The 12,715-nt window shown below is 38.9% G+C and overlaps 1 pseudogene across 1 annotated transcript; it reads left to right on the forward strand.

The window, feature by feature from the left end:
- Nucleotides 1-5,121: 5,121 nt before the first annotated feature.
- LOC309830979 (small ribosomal subunit protein uS13-like) lies at nt 5,122-5,609 on the forward strand (annotated as a pseudogene). Its single transcript has one exon. The product of its transcript is annotated as a small ribosomal subunit protein uS13-like (transcript).
- The last annotated feature ends 7,106 nt before the right edge of the window (nt 5,610-12,715 follow it).

Below are 12,715 nucleotides of genomic sequence, written 5' to 3' on the forward strand. Positions count from 1 at the left end.
AATTAATGTTTCAAGTGACATGGTTATTCGTCAAGTTCCCTAGAAAGATAAACAGCAGCAGCATCCTGACAACTGTTAAGAAGATGCCAAAAAACAAAAAAAATTGAGGGCCTATCTGTACTGTCTCTCCTGGACTGGATCCCATTCTCCACCCAGAGTCTCTGATGGTTTAGAACAGAGCTCAGGGTCTATCTAGCCAAAATCTAGGGCTGCACTTGACATGAGGATTCAGAGAGAAGCCTAGAAACTGTGTACAGGTACCTAGAAACTCTACCTGTGGACTCTTCTAGAGTGAGGAAAGAGGTATTTGAGTGACCTGAAGAGGAGAGTGCATGTGGGAAACTGATGACTCTGTAGAAGAGTTAATGAACCAGAGGTGGAGGCCTCCATGAAGGACCCTTTAGGGAAGCCCCAGTCTTGAAAAGGCTTCACTTTTGTGAAACAATAAAAAGTCCAGATTAGCTGAAATTTCAGCCACCACATATGTTGAATTCTAAATTGTTGCACTGCAACAAGTTGTAAATTATAATATTCTTATAAATCCCTTCTGAGGGTATCTTAAGCCTTCAGTTTCAATCCAGTGAGCTGGTTCAGAAAAGCTAACTATATAAAAGGACTGTGCACTTGATCTCAGTTTCTTTCTGGACCCTCATGGAAAAAGGAAGTGTTCATCTTTGGTGAACTAGAATGCACAGTTCCTGGTGGCTCCTGACTGCATCCAAGAGACACCCATGACCTTGGGGTTGTGAAAGAGCAGGCCACGTAACATCAAAACACACACAGTCTCACTAATGGCAGAAAAGAGCGCCTGTAAAACACAAAGGACTAGGTGATTCATAGGCAATTCTGATGGCTCAATACCTTAAATTGGGCTGCTGGTTAAAATTATTTGGGAGGGCTTCCCTGGTGGCGCAGTGGTTGAGGGTCTGCCTGCCGAGGCAGGTGACACGGGTTCGTGCCCCGGTCTGGGAGGGTCCCACATGCTGCGGAGCAGCTGGGCCCGTAAGCCATGGCCGCTGAGCCTGTGCGTCCGGAGCCTGTGCTCCGCAACGAGAGAAGTAACAACAGTGAGAGGCCCGTGTACCGCAAAAAAAAAAAAAAAATTATTTGGGAATCCCAGAAAGTTCTCTTCTGTTTTCTACCTCTCGAGTCCGTAAAAATGATCCCTTAGCCCCTTTTCCCAATGACGATTTTATCACTCTGTTCTTATTCAAATAACCACATGCTACAGTTTGGTAGCAGCCTTCCTCAGACGAAACACTATCTTTGAGGGTGACACACTCTGAGCTTGTGGGCGATGATTGGTAGCACAGCACTGATGGACAGGAAATTGTGTGCCTTCCACAGCACGCTGCTCATATATTTCACTACAGAATGTAAAGCACAGAGGTATGTTTGGGGCAAGGAAATTTGGGTCTCTTAGAAATCCAAAACCCTTCTAGTCCCTCGAGATATGAGAGTTCACTGATAAATCTCCACCTTCCAGCTTTCTTGCTCCAAAAAGAAACATGAGGGAGCACCTTGTTTTATGGTCCTCAACTCGTAACAAATTTGAAATCTACCAAAGAGAAATCTCCCCCACTACTATTTTTTCCCTCTCAAGCAGAAGAAAACTCTCCAAAAGTGGTCTGGAGATAATTCCACTTGTTAGAAATAGCTGCATAGGATGCTCCTGCCATTTCCATAAGTCTGTATCCGGCAGGACGACTTTCTTTAACACAAACCAGCCTGTGGAGGAGATCCCTGTGCTGTCGAAGCAGTTGGTGCTAAATACAGGCAATTGGTTACAGTAGTTACTTGCTTCCCTATCAAAAGCAGCCTAGGGCATGAGAACAGCATATTTTTCTTTCAAATTCTCTTTCTTGAATAGGTTTTCATGCACGTACTTCTTGTAACATCCTAACTTGCCTAAAGTTATGCATAATTGCCTACCTGTGTATGTATGTGTAAGCATTTTGTATTTTAACCTAAAAGACAAATGACATTCCTTCTTCTTTTTTATCTTTTGGAAACCAACCACCCCGGGCCTTTATTGCTAGCGCTGGCTGGAAGGGAGGTTAGACAGAGGGTTGGAGTAGGCGAACATTTTTTTTCACTTTTTACAAATTGTGGTAAAATGCACATAATATAAAATTTCCATTTTATATAATATAACTATTATTTATATATAATATATAAATATATAATATTTATATATAATATAAGATAACCATTTTTAAGTGTAAAGCTCAGTGGTATTAAATACATTCATATTATTGTGCAACTATCACCACCATCCATCCCCCTAACTCTTTTCATCTTGTGGAACTTAATGTATGCTGAAGTCTGGTCAAGGTGTCACTTAGCATGTTCACTGAGACAGCAGATAACTTCTGCTATAGCCATACATCTATATCTATATCCATAGATACAAGCAAGAGTATTAAGAAAATACTCTTGCCAACAAGGAGATATATATCTCCATATTTATGAATATTAAGAAAATACTCTTACCAACATGTTGTCAAAACCATTACTCAAGGATGAAATGAAATGTGGAAATACCAATTCAAATTAATTAATTTGATATACGGTTCTCTTGATTTTTTTCATGCTTAACTCAGATTTTTAACCCACTTGGTTTAAAGTTACAATTAAAATATGATACCCAATGTTTTGGCTTCAGAGGACCCTCAATAAGTGAATTTATATTTCATTCATTACAGTAGCACTTTATGCATTTTGAAAATAGGGTCACAGACACATGAGAGATGTATTTCTTTTTTTTTTCCGATATACGGGCCTCTCACTGTTGTGGCCTCTCCCGTTGCGGAGCACAGGCTCCTGACGCGCAGGCTCAGCGGCCATGGCTCATGGGCCCAGCTGCTCCGTGGCATGTGGGATCCTCCCAGACCGGGGCACAAACCCGCGTCCCCTGCATTGGCAGGCTGACTCTCAACCACTGTGCCACCAGGGAAGCCCGAGATGTATTTCTTGAAACTACAAATAACACTGCCTGTGCAGTTGAGAACCTCTGTGATTCAGCACAATTTTAGCTCTAGAATATATGTCCATTGGAATTCTGAGGCAGGAAAGTCTTTACAGAGGAGATAGTAACATAGAGTAGGTATCACAGTATTTGGATCAAAAGAGAAAAGGGAATTCATTGCAGGAGGTGAGGGGAGAGCTGAGTCTGATTGATCTAGGGTAAGAGTTGCTTACAACAAAATTCAACTGAAAATTGCAACTCTTACAACTGAAGAAGCACTCAGGAGTCATTGAAATAGGACTGTCCCAAGAGCTAAGAGACTCTGGTCACTTCTCACTGTCATCATTGTCATTAAATATCAAGTGGCCATGCCTACTCCCAGGGCCTTTCCTTAACTATTAAATGAGTAGATCAAATTGAAGAAAATATAAAATTTAACTTGGCAAATCACAATATTCCTCTGAACTGCATCAAGAGATAAGACTATTTTTCATCAGAGCAGACTCTCTTTGAACATAACCCTGAGTGAAAAAATGAGTAGTATCCACAGCTAACATCATCCTCAATGGTGAAACACTGAAAGCTGTTCCTCTAAGATCAGGAACAAGGGATGCCATGCCTGCTTTTGCCATTTCTATACAACACAGTATTAGAAGTCTTAGCCAGAATAAGTAGGCAAGAAAAAGAAACAAAGGACATGCAAATCGGAAAGAAAGATGTAAAATGTCTCTAGTTGCAACATGACCTTATATGTAGAAAGCCCTAATGACTGCATTAAAAAACTGTTAGAAATAAACAAATTCTGCAATTGCAGGATACAAAATCAAAATGTAAAAATCAGTTACATTTCCATACATACATTACATACATTTTTTAATTCCATTTATAGCATTTAAAAAATAAAACACTTGGGAAAAAACTTAACCAAGGAGGTGAAAGACTTATACACCGAAAACTTCCAAACACTGCTGAGGGAGGGTGGGAGGGAGACACAAGAGGGAGGAGATATGGGGATATATGTATATGTATAGCTGATTCACTTTGTTATAAAGCAGAAACTAATACACCATTGTAAAGCAATAATACTCCAATAAAGATGTTAAAAACAAACAAACAAAAAAACACTGCTAAAAGAAATTGAAGAAGACACAAATAATTGGAAAGACATCCTGTGCTCATAGATTGGAAGATTTTTTTTTTTTTTTTGCCGCACGTGGGCCTCTCACTGTTGTGGCCTCTCCCGTTGTGGAGCACAGGCTCTGGATGCGAAGGCTCAGCGGCCATGGCTCACAGGCCCAGCCACTCTGCAGCATGTGGGATCTTCCCGGACTGGGGCATGAACCCGCGTCCCCTGCATCGGCAGGTGGACTCTCAACCACTGTGCCACCAGGGAAGCCCTGGAAGATTTAATACTATTAAGGTGTCAATACAAACCAGAATGATCTACAGATCTAATGCAAATTTTTAGAATGGAAAAATCCATTCTAAAATTAATATGGAATTTCAAAGGACCCCAAATAGCCAAAACAATCTTTAAAAAGAAGAATGAAGTTAATGACGCACACTTTCTCATTTCAAAACTTGCTACAAAGCTACGGTAATCAAAACAGTGTGTTACTGCCATGAAAACAGATATACAGACCAGTGGAATTGAATGGAGAGGCCAGAAATAAATGTTTGAGTATATGGTAAACTTATTTTTGACAAGGATGCCAAAACCATTCCATGGGAAAAGGACAGTCTCTTCAACAAATGGTGCTAGGAAAACTGGATAGACATATGCAAAAGAATAAAGTTAAAGACTTACCTTACATCATGTGAAAAATTAATTCAAAATGGCTCAAAGACCTAAACTTAAGACTTCAACAATAAAACTCTTAAAAGAAAACATAGTGGAAAAACTTCATTACAATGAATTCGGCAATGATTTCTTGGATATGACACCAAAAGCACAGGCAACAAAAGTAAAAATAGCTAAACTGAACTACATCACAATTAAAAACTTCCACGTGAAGGACACAAGCAACAGAGTGAAAAGGCAACCTAAAGAATGGGAAAAAATATTTGCAATCATATGTATGATGGGGGGTTAATAACCCAAATATAGAGAGAACTTTGAAAACTCAACAACAAAAAACAACCCAATTTAAAAAATGGACAAAAGGGCTACTGGGACTGCTGCCACATCTCTAGTAATCCCTGAGAAGTTCCAGCACATTTTGCAAGTACTCAACAACAATATTGATGAGCAGCATAAAATTGCTTTAGCCATTACAGCAATTAAGGGTGTGGGGCAAAATTTGCTCATGTGATGTTGAGGAAACCAGACATCGACCTCACCAAGAGGGCAGGAGAGCTCACTGAGGAGGAGGTAGAATGTGTGATCACCACTATGCAGAATCCACACCAGTACATGATCCCAGACTGGTTCTTCAACAGACAGAAGGATGTGACGGATGGAAAACACAGCCAAGTCTTGGCCAACGGTCTGGACAACAAACTTCATGAAAACCTGGAGCAAATGAAGAAGATTGGGGCCCACAGAGGGCTGTGCCACTTCTGGGGACTTTGTGTCTGAGGCCAACACACCAAGACCACAGGCCACCATGGTTGCACCATGCATGTGTCCAAGAAGAAATAAATTTGTGGGCACTGTCTGTTAATAAACAGTTTATATAATTTTTTTTCAAATGGACAAAGAAGTTGAAAAGACATGTCTCCAAAGAAAATAAACCAATGGCCAATAAGCGTACAGAATTATGCTCAACGTCACTAATCATAGGGAAATGCAAATCAAAATCACAATGAGAGGGGACTTCCCTGGTGGTGCAGTGGTTAAAAAAAGAAACAAAATAACCAGTTTGCCATGGAGAAACTGGAACCTTTATGCACTGTTGGTGAGAATGTAAAATGGTATAGCTACTATGGAAAACAATATAGCAATGTCTCAAAAACATTAAACAGAGAATCGTGATCCAGCAATTCCACTCCTGGATTTACATCCAAAGAATAGAAAGCAAGGTCCCAAAGAGATATGTGTGTGCTCATGTTCAGAGCAGTATCATTATAGGCAAGAGGTAGAAGCAACCCACATGTCTATCAACGGATGAAAGGATAAACGAATGTGGTATATACATACAATGGAATATTATTCAGCCTTAAAAAGGAAAAAAAATCGGACACATGTTACAACATGGATGAACTTTGAGGACATTTTGCTAAGTGAGATAAATCAGTCACAAAAGACAAATACCATATGATTCCATGTATGTGAGGTATCTAGATTAGTCAAATTTATAGAAACAATGTACAATGGTTGTTGCCAGAAAATAGGGGGAGGAGAAAATGAGGAGTTACTGTTCAATGGATATAGAATTTCAGGTTTGCAAGATGAAAAAATTCTGGAGATTGTTCGTACAACAATGTGAATTTACTTAATACTACTGAACTGCATGCTTAATACGGTTAAGATGGTATGTTATGTGCATTTCTGTTATGTGCATTTTACCACAATTAATTTAAAAAATCTAATTTAAACAAATGCATGGTAGCAGAGGTGCAGAGCCTAGCCCAAGGGCTTTTTTGTGCCACATTGATTCTCAGTTCCTTCAAACAATTGCCTAACTCCTTGTTTGCTCCAAGAGAACATATCTGATGAATCTCAGCCTACAATAATCTTTCCCATTTCAGTACTGTATATGGGACCTAAGAATTCTGAATAATGTCCATCCCAAATCCAATGCTTTATTGGAGTTTTTCCATTTCATCTTCAGATACTTTCATGCCCTAAGATCAGTTCTGCACCAATCTATAAAACCATGAGATTCCAAGGAGACAAGATCAAGGAAGAAGTTTTTACTAAGCTCACCAAAAAGTTAAAAAACAATAACAAAACACTTGTCATTAAGACATTCCAGTTAAATGAGAACCATGTGGCAATTCTTCAACTATTAACAAGACTTCAACTTCCCAACATTCTGTTTTTCAAGGCATACCTCGAGCCCCATAATCTCTATGAAACTACCTATTTCCTTCCTCCCTACAAAACCATATTGCTATTTCTAATGTTGGTATTGTAAGCCCTGCAATACTGTATTTTCTCTTTGGTTACAAACCTTGGCTTCAAAATCACGGTATCTTCGCCACACCCACAAGCATTTCATGAGTGTCTAACATACAGATACTGCTTGATTTATGAAGTCAGTGCCTAGCCAGTTTTCCCTCACCCATTTGCCATGAGAACTATTTCAACTCTCTCAGATCCCTCTTCAAATTTCACTTGCTTAATGAAGCCACTCCAAGAAGGCAGTGAACTGGACATCGGGGACACAACAATGAAAACTGAAAGAAACTGTCGACCATGTCACTTTAGTATAAATTACTTCTCCTCCACCGAGTACTTTTTACCCTTGCAATTTCTCAGTCTTACCTTGACAGTCAGCTCACAAAGCTCGAATTATGTCTCTATATGCTTTTCTTCATCCGGAGCTGGATAATTGATATAAGTTATCATCCATTTACTTGTACTCACTGCAAAGATTTCCCTATACTCCTGCTTCTCTGGACACCTTGTGCTTGTACATTCAATATCATCCGATAATACTGGATATGGGCAATGTGAGGAATAGGGGAGGAGGGAATCGATGGGAGTTTTAGTTTTCTCAACTCTGTAACGATGAGCAATTATTGATTTTAGTTCTCAACTTCTTCATTTATTTAAAATAATAATAACAAAGAGATCTTTAAGTTTGTTGCTACATTTCTTAGAGTACATTCAAGCTGCCATTAAAGGGAGCCAAAAATACACTGATTTAAGTAAGATAAAAAATGTGTATCTCCCTTACAGTCCAGAAGTAGCCAGCCCAAGGCTAAAGGGATGGTTCTGCCATCCTCAACAGATGACTGGTATCCTAAGTCTAAAACGTCTTCTCAAGCTGCCACCATTAGGTCTGTATCCCAGCCAGATGACTGAAGGAAAGGTCAAAGGCAGGGCATACCCATTCCTCTTATGACTGTGATGTGGAAGTAACTCTTTGCCTCACATTGCATTGGCCAGAGCTTGATCACATGGCCATGAAAATAAAGATGGGAAATGTAGTCTCTACTGAGGTGCCCAGCAGAAATTCAGATGCTCTTTCATTAGTTTAGTACACCATATAATTTTTAGAATGTTAACTCTGAAGGGTCTGAGATTTTATGCCATTTGCAAGATAATAAGTTTCCCTGGCACAGTCTCGTGGATATTGGCAAAAGACATGGGACTCCTGGGTCAGGAACAATGGTTTATGACTCATGGTACTGCAAGTAGCATGAGCATCACCATATCTGCATCAGTTTACCTTGCCCTCCCAAGTCCCACAGGGGCAATGAGATGGGCTTGGATGGGTGCATGCACACATAGTTGGTCGCATTACAGGAGAAGAATTTTGAATTTAGTGAATCTTTTATAGTGGCAGTAATGTGATTGCCTTTTGTGCTGGAGAGAGTCACATTCTCTATCTTCCAAGGCTGTTCTATAAACATCTTTATATATATAGTCCAGGTAACAATGAGTTATTACCCGACTCATAGGACATACAGAAATGAAACAGACCCATGGAGAGTTGTCTCCCGACATAGGACTCTATTAAGAAAGATGCTATCACTATTTATGCTGGGACGACAGCATGAACCGGGACTTCTCCAGGAAAACCAGGACAATATGTTCATCTTAACATTAGTGGATCCTAGCAGTCTCTGCCACGTATTCTAATTCTATAGTATCTGCCATCTGAAGGAATAACATGAAGGTCATCAGTTCTTTACAGACCAAAATGTATGTAAAGATAACAGTGCCCAAGGTAAACATTTTCAATTACCACAACTGGCTCCTTAAATCTAATACTTCTAATGTTAGGATCTTAAATGTACTTCACGTGATGTGAATGTTGAGTCATTTAAGGTAAGGACTCTAGACTAGGACACCAGGCACCTGAGATCTAGGGTCAGATTTTCTATTAGTTTGATTCCTGATTTTGGAAATGTCACAACATATTTTAACCTTAATTTACTTATTCTGTATAATGAGTTGTTAATGCCTTTTACGTCTATCTCAAGTTTCACTTGAACTCAGCCACTACCATGATCTAGTAACTTGAGATGAAGGTCATATATAGGTCAGAGGATAGCCTTCTGGCTAAAGTGTTGGTAGTTCCACTAATGCTCAGAGCGCTCCTTGCCTCTTTTAGAAGATACTTCTTGTGTGGGCCACCCAAAACAATAACTTTCTTTCTCTTAAACCTGTTAAGTTTCGGTCCAACTTTTTAATAAATTCAATAGGAGCTAAGTGATTTCATTATGCCCTGTTTCAGTTAGGTTTACCTGGATCACAGCTTTTATCTCACGTACCAATTTCAGTGGCTATTCTGGAAAACTGTAGAGGAAGTTCCTGAGGCTGCCTCCATATGGGCACAGGAGGAGAAATTGATGGCACTAGTGCCAATTATCTCCATCCTTGATCTGAATTCTCCCTCCTTATTTGTTACTATTTGATCCATTCCTTTTCATCTACCTGCTTCAAAAGACAATTAAAGAGTGCGAATCTCTTTAATCACTTCCTCAATAAAGACCTAAGAAACACTTTACTTACTGGATTATCTCCTTTTTATCCATGATCTACAGTTAGTTCCACTAATTCTTTGGTGCCTTCTCGCCTTTCATGTTTTAATTATTTTTCAATATTCGTTCTGAACTCATTTCAAAATGCTTTATAAACTTTGGCAGTGGAGATGGGGTGGGGAGGTGTCTGCCTACACGCCTAAATTTCTGGTCTACAACTTTGCAGTATCTCCATCCACCTCTTTTCATTTTCAAAAACCACTTTTTTCTTGCAACTGTCTTTTTTTTTTTTTTTTTTTTTTTTTTGCAAATGAGTCCTATAGGATTTCAGTTCAAACACTTGTCTAGGTCTATGTTTCCAATTGTGGTATTTTTAAACACACACTCCAGGCTTCCTGTGGTTTTTTTTCTGTTTGTTTTAAATTGTCTTTTCAACATCTTCCTAATTAATGTCCTTATTTTAGAACAATTTCCATTTTATAATTCTTCATTTCATTTTCTTCATTTTTATTCAAAGTCATAACTGCATATGATTTACGAAACAAAAAGAACAGAAAACCAACAATTCTTATTTCCATGCCTCCCCACCCACAGAGTCTTAATCCCCAGAGGCAAACACTTTTAACTGCTTCCTTTTCATTTTTCTGGGGCACACCTTCAAACACTTAATTAGCACATTTACACCATGATTTCTTGGCTACTGGCCTCCTGCTACAGTAGATGAGGATTCTGCTCACTTACATCATTCCCCACCTCCCCAAATCTTTCTCTGTATATAGTTTTATCACCATAATTTCTCCTCTCAAGACATCTGCAGTAACAACAAAATTAGTTAAAACACTATTTCTTGGCCCATAAATTATACACAATACATCTCGGCTCCCTACTTTATAAGATGACAGGACACAAAAACTCTCACCCTTGTCTCCTCCTCTCTTCCCTTCCTCCATCTCTCATCTCCGTCAGCCATATCTACACTTTTAATAATAGCAGAGTGGATACTGTTTACAATCTGTCCTATAATCTTCCTACAGTTTCCCATAATTTGTCTATAGGCCAATTCTAAAAGATGAAAACCAATAAGTGGTATTTGATTTACTGTGGTCATGTCAATAATGAGCTACGTCATAAGCTAGGACTCCATTTTCTTTTCCAGTGTCATCTTCCAATTACACTAAAATATACTTAGAATCAGTTCAATTGGATTCTCCTTTTTCAAAGTTTATCAATTTCCTTTGGCATATCCTCAAACATTTCTAGACTCACAATTATACTATCTATCCTTTCATTCTGCCTTTCTTTCCTTATCAGAGACCACCGTTTTGGTGTCTTCCTTCTCTTTCCCTAATATGGATTAGTTGCTTTTTAGGCCTAGCACACAGAATTCCCATCACTGCACTCTGGTTTGGATCCTCTGTTTCCTGAGTTCTGTATATTTTTTCCTGATATGGTCTCTTTTTCTTTTTTCTGGAGCATATCCTCAAGGAACTTTCTACAAAAGGGTACTCAGGCATCTTGGTCTGAAAACATTCATTCTACTATCACCCTTGATTTACTGGCTATTATCTTTGAACATAAAGTGTTGTTGGTAAGGAATCTAATCTCACCCCTTTGTAGGCAACTTTTGTTTTAACCTCTCCATGACCCACTTTTTAGGAGGGTCTCCTTATCTTTGGTGTCCTAAAATGTCACAATTATGTATCTCTAGGAGTCTCTTTACACATTCCCTATGCTTAGTCCTATCTGAGCCTTTTCAGTCTGAGCACTTGTGTTCTTTTTCTATTCTGGGAAATTTTCTTCTTTTCCACAAATTCGCTAAAGCCTAGTCTCATTCTCTCCACTAAATTTAAGACTCAGTTCTATCCCTATATTCTTTTCTATCTGCAACCTCTCACTAGATAATTTCATCATCACCTGTGGCCTAACTTCACCAATATACTGATGACTCCTGAATTCATATCTCCAGCCTGATCTGCCTCCACACCTGGGGACCCTATGAATCCAATTGCCTATTTGACCTGCATGCTTGGATGTCTAACAGATATCTCATATATAACAAGGCCTAACTAAATGTCTTGATATCCCTTTTCATCTTAGTACCTATTCCATATCCATTCTGTCACAAGTCAGAAACAACATCCCCTTAAGTGCATAACAAAAATATCTAGAAGTCACCTGTAATTTCTCTTGTTCTCACTCACCAAACAGCAGATCCAGCAGCAAATCTAAAATCTGTCCTGAATCTGACCACTTCTCACCAACTCCACTAATTAACACCAAAATTATCTTTTCCTAAGACCAGTATCACAAGAGTATATAATCTGGCATATAAATGCACATATCCTAGAATTCAACTGGCTGGCTTGGTTTCAAATTCCAGCTATACCACTAAATAACTGTGTGACCTAGAACATTATCCTTAATAACCCTATGCCTCAATTTTCTCATCTATAAAATGGGGATAATAAAATATCTCCCTCCTGGAGTTGCCATGTGGGGCACAGGATAAGCCTTCAATAAGTGTTCATTGTCATGATTATTATCACTATTACCGCAATTACTTCCTAACTAATTTTCTTGATTTCAGTCCTTCCACTCTCCAGCTGCTAGAATGTTCTCTGTCTCTCTTTTACTTTAAAATCATTATGGAGTATAACACACGTGCACAAAAGTGCCATCTGCATACAGCTCAGTAATTTTCAGAAAATAAACATCCATGACCTCGGAGCCAGGTAAAGAAATAAGATTTTACTAGCACCCCAGAAGACCCCTTCATACCTTTTCCCAATGAACACCTCCCATCTCCTTCCCCAAAGGCAATCATTATTATTTATAACTCTATCATTTAGTTGTGTACCTCACAGTATGCATTATTTGCTATCTGGCCTCTTTTGCTTAATATTATGTTTGTGAGCTTCATCCACACTGTGTGCAACAAAAGTTCATTCACTTTAACTGTAATATAGTAATGTAGCACTTCGTTACATGAAGATGTGAAAACATTGTTTATTTAATCTACTGTCGATGAGCACATGGGTTGTTTTTAATCTTTAGCTATCATGAACAGTGCAGCTGCAAACCATCAGGTGTGTGGCTCTTGATGTACATCTGCATACATTTCTGCTGTGTATGTAACTAAGAGTGGAGTTT

This window comes from Grampus griseus (assembly GCF_964374135.1).
Source record: "Grampus griseus genome assembly, chromosome: 12".
Taxonomy (NCBI): Eukaryota; Metazoa; Chordata; class Mammalia; order Artiodactyla; family Delphinidae; genus Grampus; species Grampus griseus.